Raw genomic sequence first — 22,299 nt, 5'->3', positions numbered from 1 at the left:
AGTCACCGGGATAATATTGGACACCCAGTTTGTAAGGGGGATGGGATAGATGAACCCAGCTTTGAGAATCTTTTCGACTTCACCCTTAATAGCAGCGGCCTTCTTAGGGTGCACCGAGCGAAGTCGTTGGCGAACGGGCTTCACATGCAGATACGTTGGTATTTCATGCACCACAATGCTAGCATCGATACCATGCATTTCTTCATAAGACCATGCAAACACGTCACGGAATTCCAGAAATAGATGAGTATATGTCTTGATCTCATCCGGAGAACAAGATACCCTAATATGAACGTGTTCAATGACACCGAGTTTGATAGAAATGTCAGTTGACTTCGTTTTGTTAATATTACTCAGATTTCCTTCAGACCATACTTCATGAGTAACGGTCAAGTGGCAAAACTGGAGAAGAGGACTCTTCGAAAGCGGTAGGCATAATCATCGGGTGAGGCAAGAATGGGAAGCGATGATGAGGATCGATCCATGGGGTTTCCTCAAGAGACATGATTTCCATGATACCTTCATCAGCGAGGAAGGTCTCAGCTAAGGGATCGGATGATTCCAAAGTGCCAAGCCAGGGGGATTGAGAGTATATATCGAGAGAGATCTTCGTCATATGTGAATCAGAGGATGCAGAGTTTGAAGCTGAAACAATTTCCACGTAATTGACTTCGGCGAGACTAAGCGGCATAACCTCGCCCCAAGTATCAACAAGATCTGGTGCAGGTATGACCTAGGGATCAGATTTGTCTCAGACCATGTTGACAGAGGCAACATGAGGAGATGGGAGTGGAAAAATTCCCATTAAGGCAGAATCTTTGAAGAGACCTGCCCCCTCACTCTCATAGGGAGCACCAGAGTGTTTGACGTACAGAACATTGCCATCCAAGGAGGAAGAGGAAAAAAAGACAGTTGATCGATAGTGACAATTTGCCCTTGATGGGGAACAATTGTCACTATCGATCAGCTGTCTTTTTTTCTTCTTCCTCCCGGTGACTTTGATGCTGTGGGATCAGATGATGACTGTGGAGTATTGGGTAAGAACTCGTATATAATTCCAGACTGAGAGTAAACCAGATCCAAGTATTGGGCATGAGCAATGGCTTGCTCTTCAGTGACGCATCCACCCATAGCTATATCGCGAGCAATTGGGGCTATGAATGATTTGGTAAACCATTCAGTGAGTAACTGATCAGCTATCTCGAATTTGATAAGGCATGTATGTCTCCATTCATGGATGTGATTAGAGATGTGCATCACAATGTCTTGCTTAAGCGATGTGAGAAAATAGGTGCCAGTCTGATAGTGAACCGACAGCTGAAAATGTGTTAGGAAAACCATGGCTAATGAATTGAAGTCATGGAAAGTACTTCAAGGTAGTTCGATGTACCATTTTGCTACAGCACCTGTGAGGGTTCATTGGAAAAGATGAAGATGAATGGAATCATCCACGGAGGAGTTCGATGAGCATCAGAGGTGATATGTCATCACATGGGCCTAAGGATCTTCTTTAGTTTTTCCATCAAACATTGGGCAATCACTTGGTAACTTGGACGGCATCGGAGGCCAGTACGGCAAATGAAGGATCAAATCATTCGTAAGGCGCAATACATCTAGCAACTCAAGTGTAGCCAAGAAAGGTAATTGAGTGTTAAAAGGCATGGGAGGTCTATAAGCGGGCCCATAGGGAGGAGCCCATCCTTGTTGGTAAGGATTTTGACCCCATGGTGGGGGATTTTGGCCATATGGCATCTGAGGCTGCCCCCATTGCAGATTAATTTGACCATAGGGGGGATTCTAACCTTGAATACCTTGAAACTATCCAGGCACAGGTTGCTGATAGGAAACATATGGGTTAAAAGGCTATTGAGCCTATTGACCTTGGACATATAAATATGGGACTTGTTGCCCTGGAACATAGGGCTGTCGAGCCTGTTGTCCCTAAACAAGAAGGTTCTGGACTTGTTAGCCTTGGAGGCATTTGGCCCAAAAATGGGCCCAAAATACTCCCAAATTCCCCAAAATTTGCTTCAAATCATGCAATGGATCCAAATTTTCTCTTAAAATCTTTAAAATATTCAATAAGATCATCCAAGGAGCAAAACCATCACATGTCGAGAGCCCTTGGAAGGGAAAAAATGCACTATCGGGAGGCTAAAACAATTCAAAAACCATGAAAATCCATTATCGCAGGCTTAAAACTCAAAAATATATAGCAGACATTAGATCTGGTCGATCAACGGCCTAGATCAATGAAGGGAGTAGGATAGTTGTCTTTAGGACAGGCACGATTAAGATCTTGATAATCCACTCAAACGCAGAGTGTGCCTTGTTTTTTAGTCACCGGGATAATATTGGACACCCAGTTTGTAAGGGGGATGGGATAAATGAACCCAGCTTTGAGAATATTTTCGACTTCACCCTTGATAGCAACGACCTTCTTAGGGTGCACCGAGCGAAGTCTTTGGCGAACGGGCTTCACATGCAGATACGTTGGTATTTCATGCACCACAATGCTAGGATCGATACCATGCATTTCTTCATAAGACCATGCAAACACGTCACGGAATTTCAGAAATAGATGAGTATATGTCTTGATCTCATCCGAAGAACAAGATACCCTAATATGAACGTGTTCAATGACACCGAGTTTGATAGAAATGTCAGTCGACATCGTTTTGTTAATATTACTTAGATTTCCTTCGGACCATACTTCATGAGTAACGGTCAAGTGGCAAAACTGGAGAAGAGGACTCTTCGAAAGTGGTAGACATAATCATCGGGTGATGCAAGAATGGGGAGCGATGATGAGGATCGATCCATGGGGTTTCCTCGAGAGACATGATTTCCATGATACCTTCATCAGCGAGGAAGGTCTCAGCTGAGGGATCGGATGATTCCAAAGTGCCAAACCAGGGGGATTGAGAGTATATATCGAGATAGATCTTCGTCATATGTGAATCAGAGGATGCAGAGTTTGAAGCTGAAACAATTTCCACGTAATTGACTTCGGCGAGACTAAGCGGCATAACCTCGCCCCAAGTATCAACAAGATCTGGTGCAGGTATGACCTAGGGATCAGATTTGTCTCAGACCATGTTGACAGAGGCAACATGAGGAGATGGGAGTGGAAAAATTCCCATTAAGGCAGAATCTTTGAAGAGACCTGCCCCCTCACTCTCATAGGGAGCACCAGAGTGCTTGACATACAGAACATTCCCATCCAAGGAGGAAGAGGAAAAAAAGACAGCTGATCTATAGTGACAATTTTCCCTTGATGGGGAACAATTGTCACTATCGATCAGCTGTCTTTTTTTCTTGTTCCTCCCGGTGACTTTGATGCTGTGGGATCAGATGATGACTGTGGAGCATTGGGTAAGAACTCGTATATAATGCCAGACTGAGAGTAAACCAGATCCCAGTATTGGGCATGAGAAATGGCTTTCTCTTCATTGACGCATCCACCCATAGCTATATCGCGAGCAATTGGGGCTATGAATGATTTGGTAAACCATTCAGTGAGTAACTGATCAGCTACCTCGAATTTGATAAGGCAACATCTATGTCTCCATTCATGGATGTGATTAGAGATGTGCATCACAATGTCTTGCTTAAGTGATGTGAGAAAATAGGTGCCAGTCTGATAGTGAACCGACAGCTGAAAATGTGTTAGGAAAACCATGGCTAACGAATTGAAGTCATGGAAAGTACTTCAAGGTAGTTCGATGTACCATTTTGCTACAACACCTATGAGGGTTCATTGGAAAAGATGAAGATGAATGGAATCATCCACGGAGGAGTTCGACGAGCATCAGAGGTGATATGTCATCACATGGGCCTAAGGACCTTCTTTAGCTTTTCCATCAAAAATTGGGCAATCACTTGGTAACTTGGACGGCATCGGAGGCCAGTACGGAAAATGAAGGATCGAATCATTCGTAAGGCGCGATACATCTAGCAACTCAAGTGTAGCCAAGAAAGGTAATTGAGTGTTAAAAGGCATGGGAGGTCTATAAGCGGGCCCATAGGGAGGAGCCCATCCTTGTTGGTAAGGATTTTGGCCCCACGGTGGGGGATTTTGGCCATATGGCATCTCAAGCTGCCCCCATTGCATATTAACTTGACCATAGGGGGGATTCTAACCTTGAATACCTTGAAACTATCCAGGCACAGGTTGCTGATAGGAAACATATGGGTTAAAAGGCTATTGAGCCTATTGACCTTGGACATATAAATATGGGACTTGTTGCCCTGGAACATAGGGCTGTTGAGCGTTTTGTCCCTAAACAAGAAGGTTCTGGACTTGTTAGCCTTCGAGGCATTTGGCCCAAAAATGGGCCCAAAATACTCCCAAATTCCCCAAAATTTGCTTAAAATCATGCAATGGATCCAAATTTTCTCTTAAAATCTTCAAAATCTTCACTAAGATCATCCAAGGAGCAAAACCATCACATGCCGAGAGCCCTTGGAAGGGAAAAAATGCACTATCGGGAGGCTAAAACACTTCAAAAACCATGAAAATCCATTATCGCAGGCTTAAAACTCAAGAATATATAGCAGACATTAGATCTAGCCGATCAACGGCCTAGATCTAAGTGGAAAATTTCAAATCGGCAAGCAGAAAGGACTTTGAGCAGTGGCAATCAGCGCTGGACACCGCTGATCAGTGATCGCTGATGATCGAATCCGCGGGTCGCAATCGGTGGAGGCAAATCAACAGTATCGGTGCAAGTTGTGTGGAAGGAGTGATCGCGATCAGTGATATAATGTGGACCGTCGATCGCGCGCGTAGATCAATGACCCACATTACATCGCTGGATCGCTATCGGCAAAAACCAAGAGATGGGGCCTTAACACTGGCATGTGTGCGACCCGATGGGTCGAACCTGATGGAATTATATATTAAGTTTGATAAATTTTCAGGTCCATGGGAAGGCTTGTTTTCAATGTTTTTTGTGTATTTTTGTTGTTTCAATGAAATACAAAGGAGCCTTGGCCAGCACCGATAGCAATGAAGCCTGAACCCGAAAGGGTCTGGGAAGTGAAATATATATATTTTGAAGTCCGCCAAAGGCAATTTTTCATGTTTTCCAGCATTTTTCATGAATTTCCAAATACAAAGGGAAGTGAGGGAACCGGCTAGTTGTGATATGCGACAGCAACCCGAAGGGTGGACCTAATAAAGGAATTAATCATGTTTATGGATTTTTTGAAGTCTGAAAAGGATAGAGAGGGGCGGGAATTCTCAGAATTGTTGTGTTTTCTGTTCATAACAGAAAGCAGCCACTATCCACGTTTTAAAGGGATTTCATAGGCCCGAAGAGCCATTCCACTACAATGCAGTCATGGAGCCATAGACAGCGCAACACAGCAAAATCAAACAAGATCAGGGAGCATCAACAACACAACTTAGCCGAAGACAACAGAGATCAGGGAGCATCAACAACACAACTTAGCTGAAGACAACAAGGATCATGGAGAAGATAGCGTAACTGTCCAAAACAAACAGAAAGAACAAAGGCCATAGTGCAGCTCATCACAACAAGAATCATGGGGCATCTCTAGCATGAGAGAGCTCCCAGACAGCGCATCAAGCCACCTAAAATATTTGAATGTGGTTATTCCTTTGTCAGAAGGAGAAAAACCTCCAAGCCATGCTTGCCTTCAAGGAATCAAACAGTTAAGGGACAGAGTGGATAGATTAAGACTTCGAGCCTTCTATAGAGCTCGGGAGCATTTTAAAAGTCTATAAATATCTGAAAACTAGATGTAACAAGGGTTCAACGTCTGGAGATTGTTCCTCTTCTGTTCCTTCAGGCTTCTCATCTTCATTCTAGCAATATAAGCTTCTTTTGCTATTATATGTTCAATGTCCATTCTGTTTGTTGTTCTATGCTTGTACTTGAACAGTTTGTTCATGTTTTCTTTTGTGTCTAATCCCAGATAACTGTCATCTTATCTCTACTTTGATGAATTAGATTTGCAAGCTTCTTTACTACCTGTAGCTAGCCATTCATATGTGGTCATATATGCATCTGCCAGTACAATCAGTATTCTCTTTTGCTGCCTCTAGCTAGCCATTGATGTATGTTTATGTATGCAATCTGCTGGTATAGTCAGTATTCTCCATCTATCCATTGAATCTATAAATTATTGAGCATTACTGGTCTAAAGCCTTATATTGGTGAGAGTGTTCACGTATGTCTTGAGTGAGAATAGAGTTGAAATAGTTATCTAACCTGATCCAAACCATCATCCATTCCAATAATTCTGAGAACAATATTGATGATTATATGTTAGCAGCCATCTCCGAGCTGCAACCTAGGAGAGTTTCCTGGAGAGATAACATAATTGGCGCCACTGTCGGGGAGATGAAACAGAAGCTCAGCTTCCTTGGGAAATGACATAGATCTAGCTTTTATTATAGACAAAGTATGGACACTTTTTTGGTTGTAATCATCTATCTGGCGACTCTACTAGAGGCCAAACCTCTTGGAAACTCCACTTCATAGTTCTGGCTCAGTTTTTGAGGCATACTCGGAGAAATCCTCAGAAGCTACAAGCTGACCTAGTACCTGACCCTGAGAAAATCATCAAAGAGAGAAAGGTATTGCAAAAAGGAGCATCAGGTTCAAGTAAACCTAAACAATCTTCTATATCTCTTCAAGAAAGGCTTGTAATAGAACAAATACATGTTGAGAGTATATCATCTAATACTAGCAGTGAAGAAAAACGCTGAGAGATTCATAAATCTCCTTATTCTTTAGGTTTTCCTTTTGTTTTATGCCCAAAGGAAACCTCACCTCCTATCCATCATACTTCTTTAGTCCTTTCAGTCACTCCTTAGCCCTCTATCATTCAGACTGCTAGTACTCTTTTAGCCACCACAGCTATGGCAGGTCCACAAGCACCTACCAGAATGGAAAGAATCATAGCTTCTAGGTATGGACCTCTAATACTGCCCACTCCTTTGAATGTTATGCCTAATGGAGAATATCAGAAGTATATGCATAATTTCACTGAATTGAAGGTGTTTCAGGTAAGGAACATCTTGATTCATTCTATAGCTATGTTAATAACCTGGACATTAGTGAAGATGATGTCTGGATGAGAGTCTTTGTCCAAAGCCTAGATGGAGAGGCTAGAAAATGGTTCAGGGAACTGACCCCAAGATCTATGGCAGATATTGAGGCCTTAGATGATGTATTCCTAAAGCATTGGGGGGATATGAAGGATCTCCTTTACTACCACACTGATTTTGTGAACTTACAAAGGGAAAATGGTAAGTTGCTGTCTGATTTTAATAAGAGGTTTAACCGCATGTACAGAAAGATACCAGCTGAAGTAAAACCCACCACTACCTCTACTAGACTCATCTATGCCAATGCCTTTGATTCTGACTTTTGTTTATTGTTGAGGGATAGGCGATGTGCTTCTTTGGCTGATATACAAGATGCAACCCTGGAAGTAGAATCAAACACCATGGCTGCAGAAAAGCTCAAAGGTAATGTTGATAGAAGGAGACAAAGGGGCGAGCCTTCATCATCTTCAGATCCCAAGATTGATAAAATGGCTAAGATGATAGAGTCATTAGCCTCTGAAGTTTCCAAATTAAATGTTAAGCAGCATTCTGGGAAAGGAAGGGTTCTTAATACCTTTTCTCCTCCAAATCCAAATCCATATAGAAGAGAAAATGAGGAGTTGCATATTTTGCAAAGAAACAAAGATGATAATGAAGACCAAAGGGTGAAGACCCCTTTTCAAAATGTTGTCATGGAAGAAGAGCAGTTTGAGGAAGATGATGAGATCCATTGTATGGAAGACAAAGGCAACACCACTTTTTTAACCAAAGCTACCTATGAGAAGTCATTATTCAATGACCAGATCAACCAAGAATGGGATGGTGAAGCTGTTCTACAAACTGAAGATCAACACCAATATAATCTGAGGTCTATGATGAATAATGTCAAGGAAACTCTTGTTCATAAAGCTGTTGTCCCTACAGAACAACAAGCTAATAAGCAGAAGCAACTAGCAGTTGATCCTATCATCCTCAAAGCTCCAGCCATAGAGGTAAGAGACCTTGACAAGTTCCCTTCTTCTTTCAGTTTTCAATTAGAAATTCAAAAGCCAAGAATACCTATGCCTCTAATTGAACCAGTGAAGAATGAGTCCTTCAAGAGATTTATCCTCGAGACTCTTGAGCCTAATGCCATCCAAGCTTCCACTGACTATGTAAATATGCAAGATGACCAACCAGCTGTTATTCTCAGCCCAATGATTGAAGATTGTGAATACAGCTCCCCATCATTCTATGTCTCTCTGACTATTCATGATGAAATGCTTCATAATTACCTCGTGGACACTAGATCTGGCCATAATCCAATGCCCAAGGCTGTCATGGATAAGCTCGGTCTTGACATTACCAAGCCTTATCAGTTGGCCTCTACGCAGCTTAAAAAACTAGTTTGCCAGATCACAGAGGAAGAAGGCTCACAAATTTGGGACATGTTCTTTGATGGGGCTTGCTCTAAGGAAGCTGCAGGAATAGGTGAAGTCCTTGTGTCCCCCACACAAAAATGCATTGATTCATCTTTTATATTAACTTTTCAGGTCACAAATGACACAGCAGAGTATGAAGCATACCTTATCATTCAGCGGGTGTACAAAACCTTCGAAGCAAAACATCCAAGGCTGAAAGCATACAGAGATGAGGTGAAATATAGACCATCTTTGCCTGATAATACCAAATGCTGGAAAGTTTTTGAAGTAGATGATCAAATCAATAGGCTTTTGCAAGTCTTTGATGATTTTTCTGATATACACATTGACCAAGAGAAAGAAACCTTTGATAGAAAGGTAAAAAAGGTCAATTTTCAATTTCGTGACTGTTTTCTCAAAAGGGATACATTAAAGGAAGGAGGATATGTTTTTGACAACCCAATCAATGGGCTGTTCTTCGAACTTTATTTTAGTTAAGGCTTTTAAGACTTGGTATTGTAAATATGTTGTTTTCAAGCTTTTATTTCATGCTAAATAGACTCCATGCCCAATGAAACACTAGGAGGAAGATTTGATCTTGTTTTTATAGGAAAGGCGTTGTTCAGTAGTTCTTGAAACCTCACGGGGAGGATTTCATCCCCAAAAGGAGCCATTGTTAGCCTTGGAGGCGTTTGGCCCAAAAATGGACCCAAAATACTCCCAAAGACCCCAAAGTTTGGTTAGATCATGCAATGGATCCAAATTTGCTCTTAAAATCTTCAAAATCTTCACTAAGATCATCCAAGGAGCAAAGCCATCACATGCCGAGAGCCCTTGTAAGGGAAAAATGCACTATCGGGAGGCTAAAACACTTCAAAAACCATGAAAATCCATTATCGCAGGCTTAAAACTCAAGAATGTACAGCAACCGTTAGATCTGGCTGATCAATGGCCCAGATCTAAGCAGAAAATCACAAATCGGCAAGCAAAAAGGACTTCGGGCAGTGGCAATCGGCACTGGACACTGCCGATCAACGATCACTGATGATCTGATCGGCGGGTCGCAACCAGCGAAGGAAAATCGGTGGTATTGGCGCAGGTTGTGTGGAAGGAGTGATCACAATTGGTGATTCAACGTGGATCGTTGATCGTGTGCCCAGATCGATGGCCCACATCACATCGCTAGATCACTATTGGCGGAAACCAAGAGACGGGGCCTTGATGTTGGCATGTGTGCGACTCGATGGAATTATATACTATATTTGATAAATTTTCAGGTCCATGGGAAGGCCTGTTTTCAACATTTTTTGTGTATTTTCGTTGTTTCAATGAAATATAAAGGAGCCTTGGCCAGTGCCGATAGTGATGAAGCCAAAGAAAAATTTTCATGTTTTCTAGCGTTTTTCATGAATTTCCAAATACAAAGGGAAGCGAGGGAACCGGCCAACTGCGATATGCGACAGCGACCCGAAGGGCAGACCTGATAAAGGAATTAATCATGTTTATGGACTTTTTGAAGTCTGAAAAGGACAGAGAGGGGCAAGAATTCTCAGAATTGCTGTGTTTTCTGTTCATAACAGAAAGCAGTCACTATCCACATTTTAAAGGGATTTCATAGGCCCGAAGAGCCATTCCACCACAAAGCAGTCATGCAGCCATAGACAGTGCAACACAGCCAAATCAAACAAGATCAGGGAGCATCAACAACACAGCTTAGCCAAAGACAACAGAGATCAGGGAGCATCAACATCACAACTTAGCCGAAGACAACAGAGATCATGGAGCAGACAGCGCAACTGTCCAAAACAAACAGAAAGATCAAAGGCCACAGCGTAGCTCATCAAAACAAGCATCATGGGGCATCTCTGGCATGAGAGAGCTCCCAGACAGCACATCAAGCTACCCAAAATATCTGAATGCGGTTATTCTTCTGTCAGAAGGAGAAAAACCTCCAAGCCATGCTTTCCTTCAGGGAATCAAACAGTTAAGGGACAGAGTGGATAGATTAAGACTCCGAGCCTTCTAGAGAGCTCAGGAGCATTGTAAAAGGCTATAAATATCTAAAAACTAGATATAACAAGGGTTCAACTTCTAGAGATTTTTCCTCCTCTGTTCCTTCAAGCTTCTCATCTTCATTCTAGCAATATAAGCTTCTTTTGCTATTATATGTTCAATGTCCATTCTCTTTGTTGCTCTATGCTTGCACTTGAACAATTAGTTCACGTTTTCTTTTGTGTCTAAGGCCAGATAACTGTCATCTTATCTCTGCTTTGATGAATTAGATTTGCAAGCTTCTTTACTTCCTGTAGTTAGCCATTCATATGTGGTCATATATGCATCTGCTGGTACAGTCACTATTCTCTTTTGCTGCCTGTAGCTAGCCATTGATGTATGTTTATGTATGCAATCTACTGGTATAGTTATTATTCTCCATCTATCCATTGAATCTATAAATTATTGAGAATTAGTGGTCTAAAGCCTTGTATTGGTGAGAGTGTTCATGCATGTATTGAGTGAGAATAGAGCTGAAATGGTTATCTGACTTGATCCAAACCATCATCCATTCCAATAGTTCTGAGAACAATATTGAAGATTATATGTTACCAGGCATGTCTGAGCTACAACCTAGGAGAGTTTCCTGGAGAGATAACAGGACTTGCAGTCCTTGGGCATAAGGTTGACACTCGTGCTTCCCTTAGACATAGGGTTTTGTACCTGGTGCCCTTGGCCAGCAGGATTCTGAACCTATTGACCTAGGACAAGAGGATTCTAGGCCTACCACTAGAGGACCTGACCTTGGCCCTGCCCCTGCAAGGGTTGACACTGTTGATATGTATACAAGGGTTGTTGCTACCCTAGTTGGTTTTATTGTTGCAAGGGTTGACCTTGCGGTTGCAAAATTTGTCCCTGGGTTTATAGAGGTTGGCCCTGCGAGGGTATGGGTTGAGAGGTATGCAGAGCATATTGCATCTGCTATTGTGTGGCCTGCTGCAACTGTTGTAGGTATTGACCTTGTGATTGTTGCATGTGACCTTGCTACAGGATAAATTAAACTTGTTTTTGCACGGAGAGTCCTTACTGTAATAAAAGTTTCCCTTGCGGTAACAAAAGCTGCCCTGGTTGTTGTAAAGGTTGTCCTTACTGTTGCAAGGGTACTTGAAGAGTGTCCGGGAAATTATCAAACTGAATCTGGCTGTAGCCAGGCTGGATGTAATGCCCAGATTGGAGGGTGTAAGGTTGATTAACTAATCCTTGAGAACCATATAGAACATAAGGATTTTGGTATTGGACTGAGCCCCATAGGGCTATTGATACTAAACATTGCTCGATCTAGATGGACCAACGGGATTCTGAACCTGTTGGTACTGGACATTTCTTGATCCAGTAGGGTCAGTAGGGTTATAAATAATACCAGAGGAGGGCTAGTTTATACCAAGCATGCGAGTTTGTGAGCCACTCATATTAGTGGCATCTGACACCATAGATACATTCAAGTTCTGCCCCCCAAGTGGTGGCACAATCTGGCCACTAACTAATGGGACAGAAGAGCTGACAGAGACGATCTTTAAAACTTCTGGTTGTGACTGACGCGTAACTGGGATCGATGATACAAGAGTATTCAAAACAGTGGGTTTCACTGGGACCAAAGTAACAGCTAGTTGGGAAGCCGTATTCGTGACGAATGGACCTGACGTAGGCCTGACGCCTGACGCCCATGCAGAATTATGGTAGAGTGATGAGGCACTAGGTGTGCCTGAAACTAAGTGCCCCAAAGACACATAGCTAGGTGGAAAACTAGCAAGAATACCTTCCGAATAAGGGAAACCCTCGGGAGGAAATAGCAATTACAATTCTTCTGCCTCAACAGTGTGTGGAGTAGAAACCTCGGACTCATCCAGAGAAGTGATTGGAGCATTGCTTTTAGGTTCCATGTTTGAAAGCAAATGATGACGAATGGACGAACGTGTACTAAGGGATTGTTCCAAAGGAACACCCAGCTGGTCGTATGGACTGTAAGGACGTTGCGGTGATATCTCAACAACGTCAAACAGAGGGTTTGGAGGATAGATAACCAATCCAAGTTGACCGTCAGTGATCAGTGAGTTCTTTGGAGTTCGAATAGGATTGTTCAGAGATTCTGGGTCAAGATCAACAAATGACCTTGAATCGAAAGTAGGCGGAGGACGAGATGAAAATGGTTGAACACTCAAAACAATTACAATTTCAACATTTTGGTCCTCAAGTGACTCTAATAACTCAGGAAATGGCTCCTCATACAATCTTTCTGACGAAGGAGATGAAGAGGAATTGGGTGAACCAGATGGTTTAGCCATGATGACCTTGTCTTAGTTGACAGAACAAATAACTTCATGGCTTTAAAATGTCCTTTTACGGGAACTCACAATTTGGTCAAAAAGACTAATAGGATGTTTTGGATCGTGGGCGATCAATTATTAAGATGCATAAAAGACTAATGTTCTTTCATTTTTTAAGAGTCGAGAAAGAAACAAAGATGACTCTATCACTTTCAATTGGAAACAAGCTCGAAAGGACAAGTGCTCGAATGATCTTTTAAATTTAATGAGTCAAAAATATCAAATGACTGCTCTAGATGATCTAGGCAAACTGGATTACCAGGCAACCGTGAATTGTTGAATACCTCCTAGCGAACCAAGAAGTATGAGTAGGCAATCTCCCTGAATGTTGTGTTCGCTGTATCACGTTTGCAAGGCGGCTAACTCAACTTCCGAAGGATAAAAGGATTGTAACCTAGTGGGGTCTCCTGTTATATACTCGACGGTACGGGGAGCAAAAATCCGTACTAGCGTTGTCTAATGCCGAAGCTAACAATAGCTGCTAGGTTTAAATACACCAAAACATGTCTCTAGCCTAGACCTTCTAGATATGATCGTTAATGTCAAATGCACCTTAGGTTAATTGAATTCATTTTAGAGTTGATATTGAGTTAAGTTTCAGTTTTCAGGTCTTAGCAATGCTACTCGAAAAACCTAAAATGCAACTAAATGGGACAAGACCCTTTCAATTCGATGAAATGCCTACACTAGAGAGGGTAGAGACTACTCAATCAAATGCAAACAATCAAGCAACTGAAAACGAAATGATCTTTCACTACTTCACTTTTCAAAAAATAAACTAATGAAAAATGCATTCCAATTCCTAATTTCCTGACAAGCACTTATCCAGAAGTCCTTTCAAAAACAAAAAAATTCCTCTTCCTTTTTCAAATGCTGATGCAATTCTAGTCTTTAAAAGATGCAAATTATTGTAACATAATAGTGCAACAAGCTAGAATTTCATACTTTCTCACGAAACAACGAAACAAACTTTTCGCATACAATCTTTCAATGAAAAAGTTTTCGAGACAATGAGCTCTTCAAGAAGATGAAAACATGAAAATGGAAGTTCATTCAGATCAATGAAACACCACCTTTACCAAACACAAGGCCAACAATGTAAACTATACCAGAAAGAGACGTTCAAGCCAGTAAACAAAAAATTTTCAAACTTGTGCAAAAAGAGGTCAAAGTCGTAAAAGGACCAAAAAGCAAATGCAAGTAAACACACCTACAATCGGACTTAATGAGTCCACAAGCTGTTGAATGGGTGACTAACTAGATTCCCTAGTGCCACTAGCCACTCATTGACTCAATCAATCAAATAGGAAGATGACAAGCCAACAAGCAAGAAAAACCAATACGAAAAGTAGCTTTCCAATCAGGGAGAAAACTGTCAAAAAAGCTCACAGGGTCAAAAACACAAGAGCAGAACACATGGCCAAGATTGGGGTCAAGCCCTAATCTATACTTACAGGCATCGGCATGACTTCCTAACTGACAACAAAGGCCAGAGGTTGGTCCACGCGGCTGTCAGCGGATTAAACGCGCTGGTCGAGGTAACTAAGGAAAAAAAAAAAAATCAAAACAGGGATGCGATCTACTACTATGAATGTTAGACTTAGGCAGTAAACAGGAGAAAAGAAACGGAACCAAAGGGAAAATGTGAAACTAAAAAATTTCTCATGAAATCATGAAATCCAAAACAAACAAAAGATGGTATCCCCAATGGAGTTGCCAATTTGTGGTGAAGTAAAATTATGAGTGTGGACACGAACAAATTCCTCTAGCCCAATAATGGGTCTAGCCACAACAGATACATTCTATGGAAGATTTCCTTAGGTTAGAATCAATCAAGAGGGTCTACCTCTTGGTCGCTTATCCTACTTGATGATGTCCTCTCTTTCTCGCTCTAGCTATCTCTCGCTTCCTTCTTTAAGCTCCTGAAACAAGTAAACAACAACAACACACAAACATAATAATAGACAAATTGCAATTCAACCTACTTAACAATTCAAAAAGCATTAAGGCATGAATATGTAATATTAAAAAACATGTAGGAAATCAAATGACAGTTGCATATATTAATCTCAAAGAGAGATTACAACCATTTGTCTTGACATTACAGTCTTCCTCTAACAAGACCGAGTTCCCACACACTTTTGCTATCACTCCATGATGGCTTCAAACAACAATAGTTTAAAGGCTCTTCCCTTTAAGCTTCACTCCAAAACCAAACACACTTCTCCCTCACACAACTAGATGGCTACAACTAGTAATAGCTTGCTTGTCTAATCCTAGATAGTATACTCACACTTAGCCAAAACTCTAGCTGTAACTATGACTGCAACTAGTTTGTGCTTGGGAAGAAGGGAGGTTTATATAGGGAATATGGATGGGAGATGGATCCTCTTCTCATGGGATAAGGACTTATCCCTTGAGGTAGTTCCATCATTATAGGGGAAAGGAGCCCAAATTGTCATCCTCAAACCCATTCGGCCAAACCATTTACCAGACTTCCGTTACGAAGCTTCTATAGCTAGAAGCTTTGGCTCTAATTTAAAAAACTTTCCATAACAAGACCGGCATGACTAAAACACATCTTAATCGCACTGGTCGGCATAGGGAATAGTGCTAATCTTTGTACATCGGCACGGGGGAGACAAAGGCCATTAGTGTCGGTCTTGTAAACTGGGCAAAACAGAAGTTTCAAGGGAAATGGTGTAAAAGGGAAATGATCTGCTCATGGAGAGGGACATAATGGGAGTTTTTCCACGAAGGAAAAGCATTCAAGGTTCACTATAGAGGTCCTCTAGGATCAAGGAATGGGGAGTACGGGAACAGTGACAAAATTTTGTGTAACACCCCTCCATTCGAATATTCCTCCATCAACTCAGAGTGCAAACAACCAAATCATGAGGACTAGAAGGCGGCCGAGCAAGTGAAAGACAAAGCACCTTTTTATCTCGAGTTCGTGAGTCAAGCCTCCCTAATTTTAAGGAATTCATTGGAGACTTTAGATGTATAAGTAGAGAGGCCTAGGAGCTCAGTAGGATTCGTATTTTTTATTTTAAAACTCTACTTGATTTCCGAGATGCAAGACTTGTGACAGTTTTGGATGTAATCCATTGTTTTGGTAATAAGAATGAGTTTTGTTTTGAGCCAGCACTAAGTTAGGGCCCAACCCTAGCAGCCAAGGCTCCTCTGTATTGTACATGTATGCTAGTATAGATTCGTAGTTTAATTGTTCATTTGCTTAGTAGATGCATTTCCATTACAACAGTGTATATTAGATTGGTTGTGTGATAGTTTGCTTCCATTTGTGCCTTCTTTCAAGTAGCAAGTTAGCAAGGAGAAAAAGGATCACCATAAGGTTGTCAACAGGTGTCTCATCCTCACTTCCTCCATCTGGGACCATGACTTGAGGAAGGGACCCTTCAGCAGCCCTAAAAACACAGACTTCTAGTTCTTGCATGAGATTTGGAGTTTCTTGTCTTTGATTCGGTATTTGGTTCATGTTGCAAGGTAGATTTCATTGTAATCTTTTCCCATCTCCATTTTTGCAATAATATCTCACTCATGCTTTCATTCCCTTCAGCAACTTTCTTCAGGCATAATATAGGCAATTGATTCATGCTTTTCTAGTTTATGAAAATGTATCTTGTTTCATAGTTCTTGGAAGAAACACATGTTTTAATAAAAGTAGGTACTTCAAGAGGAGACCCAGACTTCATCACTAGTAGCCCCCTTCCACTTCATCCACCCTAGCCATCTCTTGTTCCACCATCACCCTCGGTAATTTTTTTATCGTTTTTCATTGAAATTCCCCTAGTTACATTGAGCGAATCTAGTCATCTATTATCTTGGATATTGACTCCTGAGTGCTCATAGACCTTCTAACACACCATTCCACTCATCAAACACCTTTCCAAAGCTTCCCAACACCTCCAACAGCTCACAATTAGCTCTCGATTATATCCTGTAGGTTTCTAGTACATCTTGTAGGTTTTGCTGAAACGACCTGTTTTGAGCCCGAATTGATGGAAACCTCTAGGAAGTCACACAAAGCCTCCTAGGACCCTTCCACACCATCCAACTACTCCATAAACCTTCTAGCCATCCTCCATCACCTTTCATTCACCTGCCACATCCACAAGAACAATTAATTTGCATACTTGATTTTGCCTAAAAAACAAAAAAAGTGAAAACAGATTTAGCTTAGTTTTTTCTTACACACTAGTATGGTTTAATTCTCTTTACTTCTGCAGCTTAGAAATTAGAATTTGCTTAATGTTGATTTAGCAATTCTACTTAGCATAGTTTTTTACATGGTTAATTAAGATATGGTGTGATTTATCATTACATGTTGTTTTCTTCATTACTGCAGTAGAGTAGTTCTCTTAGAGTATATTTGCTCTTCTTCCATCAAAGGATCAAGCTTCTTTTGACTTTATAGAAGTCTGGCTTGGAACCCCTGGGGTCTCTTGCCGAATGAATAGTGAAAAAAAGAAGGACCTTCACTTTTAATTGTGCATATAGCACTCTCACCTCCAAGTTTGTATGAACCTCGGGTTGATAAGTAAAGCTGGTAGCCCAGGAGTTACAGCATCCTCGCTGCAATACTAGCGTTCATCAAATCCCTGGACCGGTGAAGGTGGTATTGTGGTAGACCCTGATTGTGTATGCCCTTGTTAGGCCTACGAATTGTTGACCAATGAATGGTAGTATATATGGTAAAGCCTAGAGGGTGGAGCCTTGTTGGGCTTAGGAATCCTCGACCAATGAATGGAGGGATATATGGTAAATCCTAGATTTGGAGACAGACAAATTCCTCACAGTTTAAGTGGAGAGATCCAGAGAAATCCATGCTTGTTTAGGGCTTAGTGATTGGTGGGATTGCGGTAAAGCCTAGTTATATTGATGAGGGTTTCAAGCCTAGGAATCCCTTGGTGGATATATGGTAAAGCTCAAGGAAACATTCATTGGTTCTATTGTGAGTCCCACATTCATGCTTGAAATATGGCACAAGGGTGATTGTATGAAAGAAAGTTTTGGTTTAGCTCAATCTATGGTCGGATGGTACGTGGAAGTCCCTAGCTTGGTTGGGTTTTTCCTACTTTAATAAGAGCTCTTTTCCTCTTATGTTTTACGTGTAAATGTACTTGTTAATGTGTGGCTTCAATGGTTGTTCTATTATTGTTACTATGTTAGTTATATGCTGGTTATAAGCATGGTTCATGACAAAATTTGGTTATTGTTCTCATCATGATTTAATTAGTACATGGAATGTGAATGTTTATATGATCTAATAGATGATAATGCAACTATTATGATAAGGCATAAATTCTCCTTGATGATTCTCAAATAAGTATGAGACCCCTATGCTCAGATCTATGGTTATGACCTGTAGATTACATGTTTGTGATATGTTTGATGATTTCCAGAGCAGAAGATGGCGAGGTCAATGGAGCAGGTTTATGTCATCAGGGGTTCTAATGGAGTTTTGAGGAGCTTTTATGGGATTTGATGGAATTCGTTTGGCATATTCCATCATCTACACAATTTGCCTTTCGTTTCGTCGCATTCTGACAACTTTTAGAAATCAACATTTTTTTTTTGTAATGCTTGGTAGGACCTTCTATTTTCTATTTATGAAAGATAGGTTTACACCACATAGATGAGATAGGTGGCCTCAACTTGCCTCATGGGAAACCAAGTCTGTTGGCCACCTATCCGCGTTATATGCCATCCAAAAATAATATAGTTTAAGGTGATCTACCCAAGCTATATATACATCTATATCATGATAAGAGTCTAAGTTTCTGTCTATCATAAGCATACATTAATAAAAGTAAATGTTATCTGCTAAAAACTAAAAAACAGTCAGGAACCTAACTATTCCTTTTGATCCTCTGAGGCTGAGTCAACTGGGGTCATGTCTTCAGCTGAGTCTCCTAGTGCATCTGCCAGCTTGATAATACAAGGGATATGCCTTTGAATATGATCTAGGCAGATGTCCTACTTTCACAACTAAAATTGTATGGTCTGTAGGTCCTTCTTGTAGTTTGGCATGTCCTGGAGGGTCATTTCCATCCCCATTGATAGTTGCTCCATGGCCTTCCCCATCAGGCTCTTCATGAGCCAATATAAGTATAGAGTCTGCTTAAATTGAGTTAGTCTTCCCCTCGTATTTCCTGGGTCTGGGATTACCTCTCACCAGGCCTCCATTTCCTCTTCTGAGTCTTCCTCCTCTTTATCTGTTCCTCCTCATCTTCTAAGATCTTCCGGATGCCTGCATTCGTCCCTACCCTATACGCTTTCGTCGCTTCATTGATAAGCCTTTCTGCTGGCTTTCTTCCACGTCTGGGTTCTAAGGTGCCTAGGGCAGCTGCTTGAGGCTCCTCCCTTCCCCTTAGGCATCGTCCTCTTCCACGAGCTAGTCTAGCCATGTCTCCTATTGTGCGCACCTATTCACAAAACATTCCGGCTAGCTTACATATTATATTTGCTAGCCTTTCCATCGTTTTATTTCTTCCCCTCTCCTTGCATTTCCTACCACCCCTGTCTCAACCCCGATGCCCCTCTGCCCACTGCTTTGCTGCCTCTTCTCTGCCTGAAGTAACAACGCGACTCCCCTGCCATGCAATAGCCTCTCTGTCTTTTTGGTATTTTCCTCTCTCTACTCTTCTCCCTGGGTTAGAGTCTTGGTGCTCAATTCGCATGACACTTACAACCTTAACCTCCCACCCCTTGAACCATATAATTACTACACTCAATTTCTTTCCCTTCTCTCTCCTTTCTGGACAGTGCGCCTTTCACTCTTCTCTGCCACTCGCAATTTCCTTGCCTCTCACTTGCTTATCTCCCTTATCTCCTTCCTCATTGTAATTTTGTCTGGCTAACTTAATGGCATGTGCTTCCTCATATTCCCATCCCTGGTGGTCCCTCGTGTTACCAATTACAAGTTCAACCTCAGTCCCCTTCCCTCCCTGCATGTCCAGTTCTCTCCCTCCTTTATCCCTACCCTCCTCTATGGTCGGACCTCTCATTCCCCTTCCATATAAACACACACGAATCATCTCAATTAACGAATATAGCCATATAACATACCCAGTGCCGCTTCGAAGGCGTCGTTGTAGGTTTTTGAGATGAAATTCCTCATTAGTCCTTTGTCTCTCCTTCATAGCAATACTCTCCCCAACACCCTTCATTCCTTCATACTCCCCATCCTTCCTTATCTGTCCCATCCATCCTCTTGTCTTATCCTTCTCACCTCCATCAGTACCCTGGCACTGGCTGCCACCCTTCCACTCTGTACATCGTCATGCGGGAAGCCACTACACCCATCACCATGAGCGTGTGGGCTGTGGTGGGTTGTACCCATCCTTTTGTTTTCCTAACAACCATATCTGGCCGACTTCCTCAGGGAGCCACCCTGATCAGGGGAGAAATCAACATTATTATTGGGCATAACTTAATTAACTATGCTCAAGGTGGAATTCCAAGGAGATTAATTGATGGAACACCTCAGTGTAATAGCTCGTTGGAACCGGAATGGAAAGATCTACAAGATGGGATGGTTAGATATGAGTTTCAGCTGACGAGAAGTGGTGGCCAATTTACCCTTTTCCCGCACTAAAAAAATATTTTAATTGAAATAAAAGAGGGAAAAGAGCTCCATGATTAAAATAATAATAAAATAGAAGGTTCTAGAGGAGTCCACCAAATCTATAAAATAGGAGGAGGAGACCATTGGAGGACATCTTGGATTTGGTATTGTTTCTTGTATGTGAGGTTGAGAACCGAGTTCTCTACTCCAATAGTAGCCCCAGGACAGAAACCCTCGAGTGATTCAGTGAGAGTGGGTGAGCACCCATATTTCCCTTGCTGGATCCATTCAGGGTTCATAGGTTGCAATGATTTGATTTTCAGTTGTTTTGGGAGGCCCATTGTGGCATTATTGTAGATCTAGAATTGCATACATTAAATCTGTCATATTTTACATGGCAATCTTTTGCTATTGAGTAGAAATTTTATTGGAAAGGTTTGTTCCAACTTTTCTTCAATTTGGACATTACATTGTCATAGATGCAACCACCATGGATGGTCTTTTTGGATTTGATGATCATGACTTTAGTCTTATCGGTATTGATTGTCATACCCATCTTGGAGTAGTAGACATGAAGAGTTACTAAGTTGCTTATCTAGGTCATCATGGCTTTTTGCAATAAGAACGACATCATCAGCATAAAGGAGAAGAGTAATGATTATTCTAGCAAGCTCAATGCCCTTGCAACCTGTAATTTCTAGACACTCTTCCAGCTTATCGATGTAAATGCTAAAAAGGGTATGGGATAGGGAACACCCTTGCTTAACCTCGATATTGCGTGTAATATATCTAGACCACCCTTCGTTGGTCTTAAGCTTGGCAATAACATTCTCATAGAGGTGGATTGCAACAATCCTCAGTTCAGGAGGAACCATGATATCTTCAAGTCTCTCCCAAAGCTTATCTCAAGGAACAATGTCGAAAAAAATTCTAAAGTCCACAAAACAACAGAAGAGGTCGGCTTTACTATTGAGGCATTCCTCTGTAATGATCCTGAGAGTGATAAGGTGGTCAATAGTTGAGTGATGTCTCCTAAAAACAACTTTCCCTTTAGCTCTTTTACCATGGCTTTCAAGCCAAAGGCTAAGCTTCTTTTCCAAAATGATCCCATATAGCTTGGCTAGGATTTCACTGATCATAATGGTCCTGTAGTTAGAGGGAACACTCTTGTCCCCATTTTTAAAGATAAGTACAATAATACTTTGCATCCAAAGCTTATGGAAGTCATGCTTTACTGCCAAATTGAGAAGCTTGTGGAGATGAGGAATGAGGATAGATCTTCCCATTTTAAAGATCTCAGCTTGGTATCCTTCAATATCTTTAGCTTTCCCATTAGCGAGCTTATAAATCCCAAACTCAATGTCTTCCAGAGAAAATATATCTTCCTTAATAGGAGTGTTTAAGATGGTTCCCATGGTGTCCAGAGAGTCATACAACTTCTTAAGATAGTTGTCCGAATTTTCTAAGGGTATAGAATGAATATATTTAGTTTTACTAACAAGCACATTCCGCCAAAAAAAATTGGGTGCAAATTTAGAAAGGTGGAGAAGATTCTCTTGTCTCTTATTAATACATGACCTCTTCTTCCTCTTGATGAGAGCTTTGTATATACTTATATTCCAGAGATTAATGATTTCATTAGAAGTGTCTCTGATCGCTTTCCTGGCAATTTTACAATATTTATCATACCAAGGATTGGAAGTTCTATTATTCTACTTATACAAAGTCTCATTAGAGAACTTGCTAATGGTAGTGGAAAGGGTGGTAGTAAAATGGTAATAAATGTCATCAATGTTGTTATTATAACTCAAGGAGCCTAAATCCTGATGCATGACCATCCAACTCGACAATTTC

This window comes from Pinus tabuliformis, chromosome 6 (genome assembly GCF_031772625.1).
Source record: "Pinus tabuliformis cultivar Carrire ecotype Pingquan chromosome 6, CPIR1, whole genome shotgun sequence".
NCBI lineage: Eukaryota > Viridiplantae > Streptophyta > Pinopsida > Pinales > Pinaceae > Pinus > Pinus tabuliformis.
Note: the sequence above shows the minus strand (reverse complement) of the source record.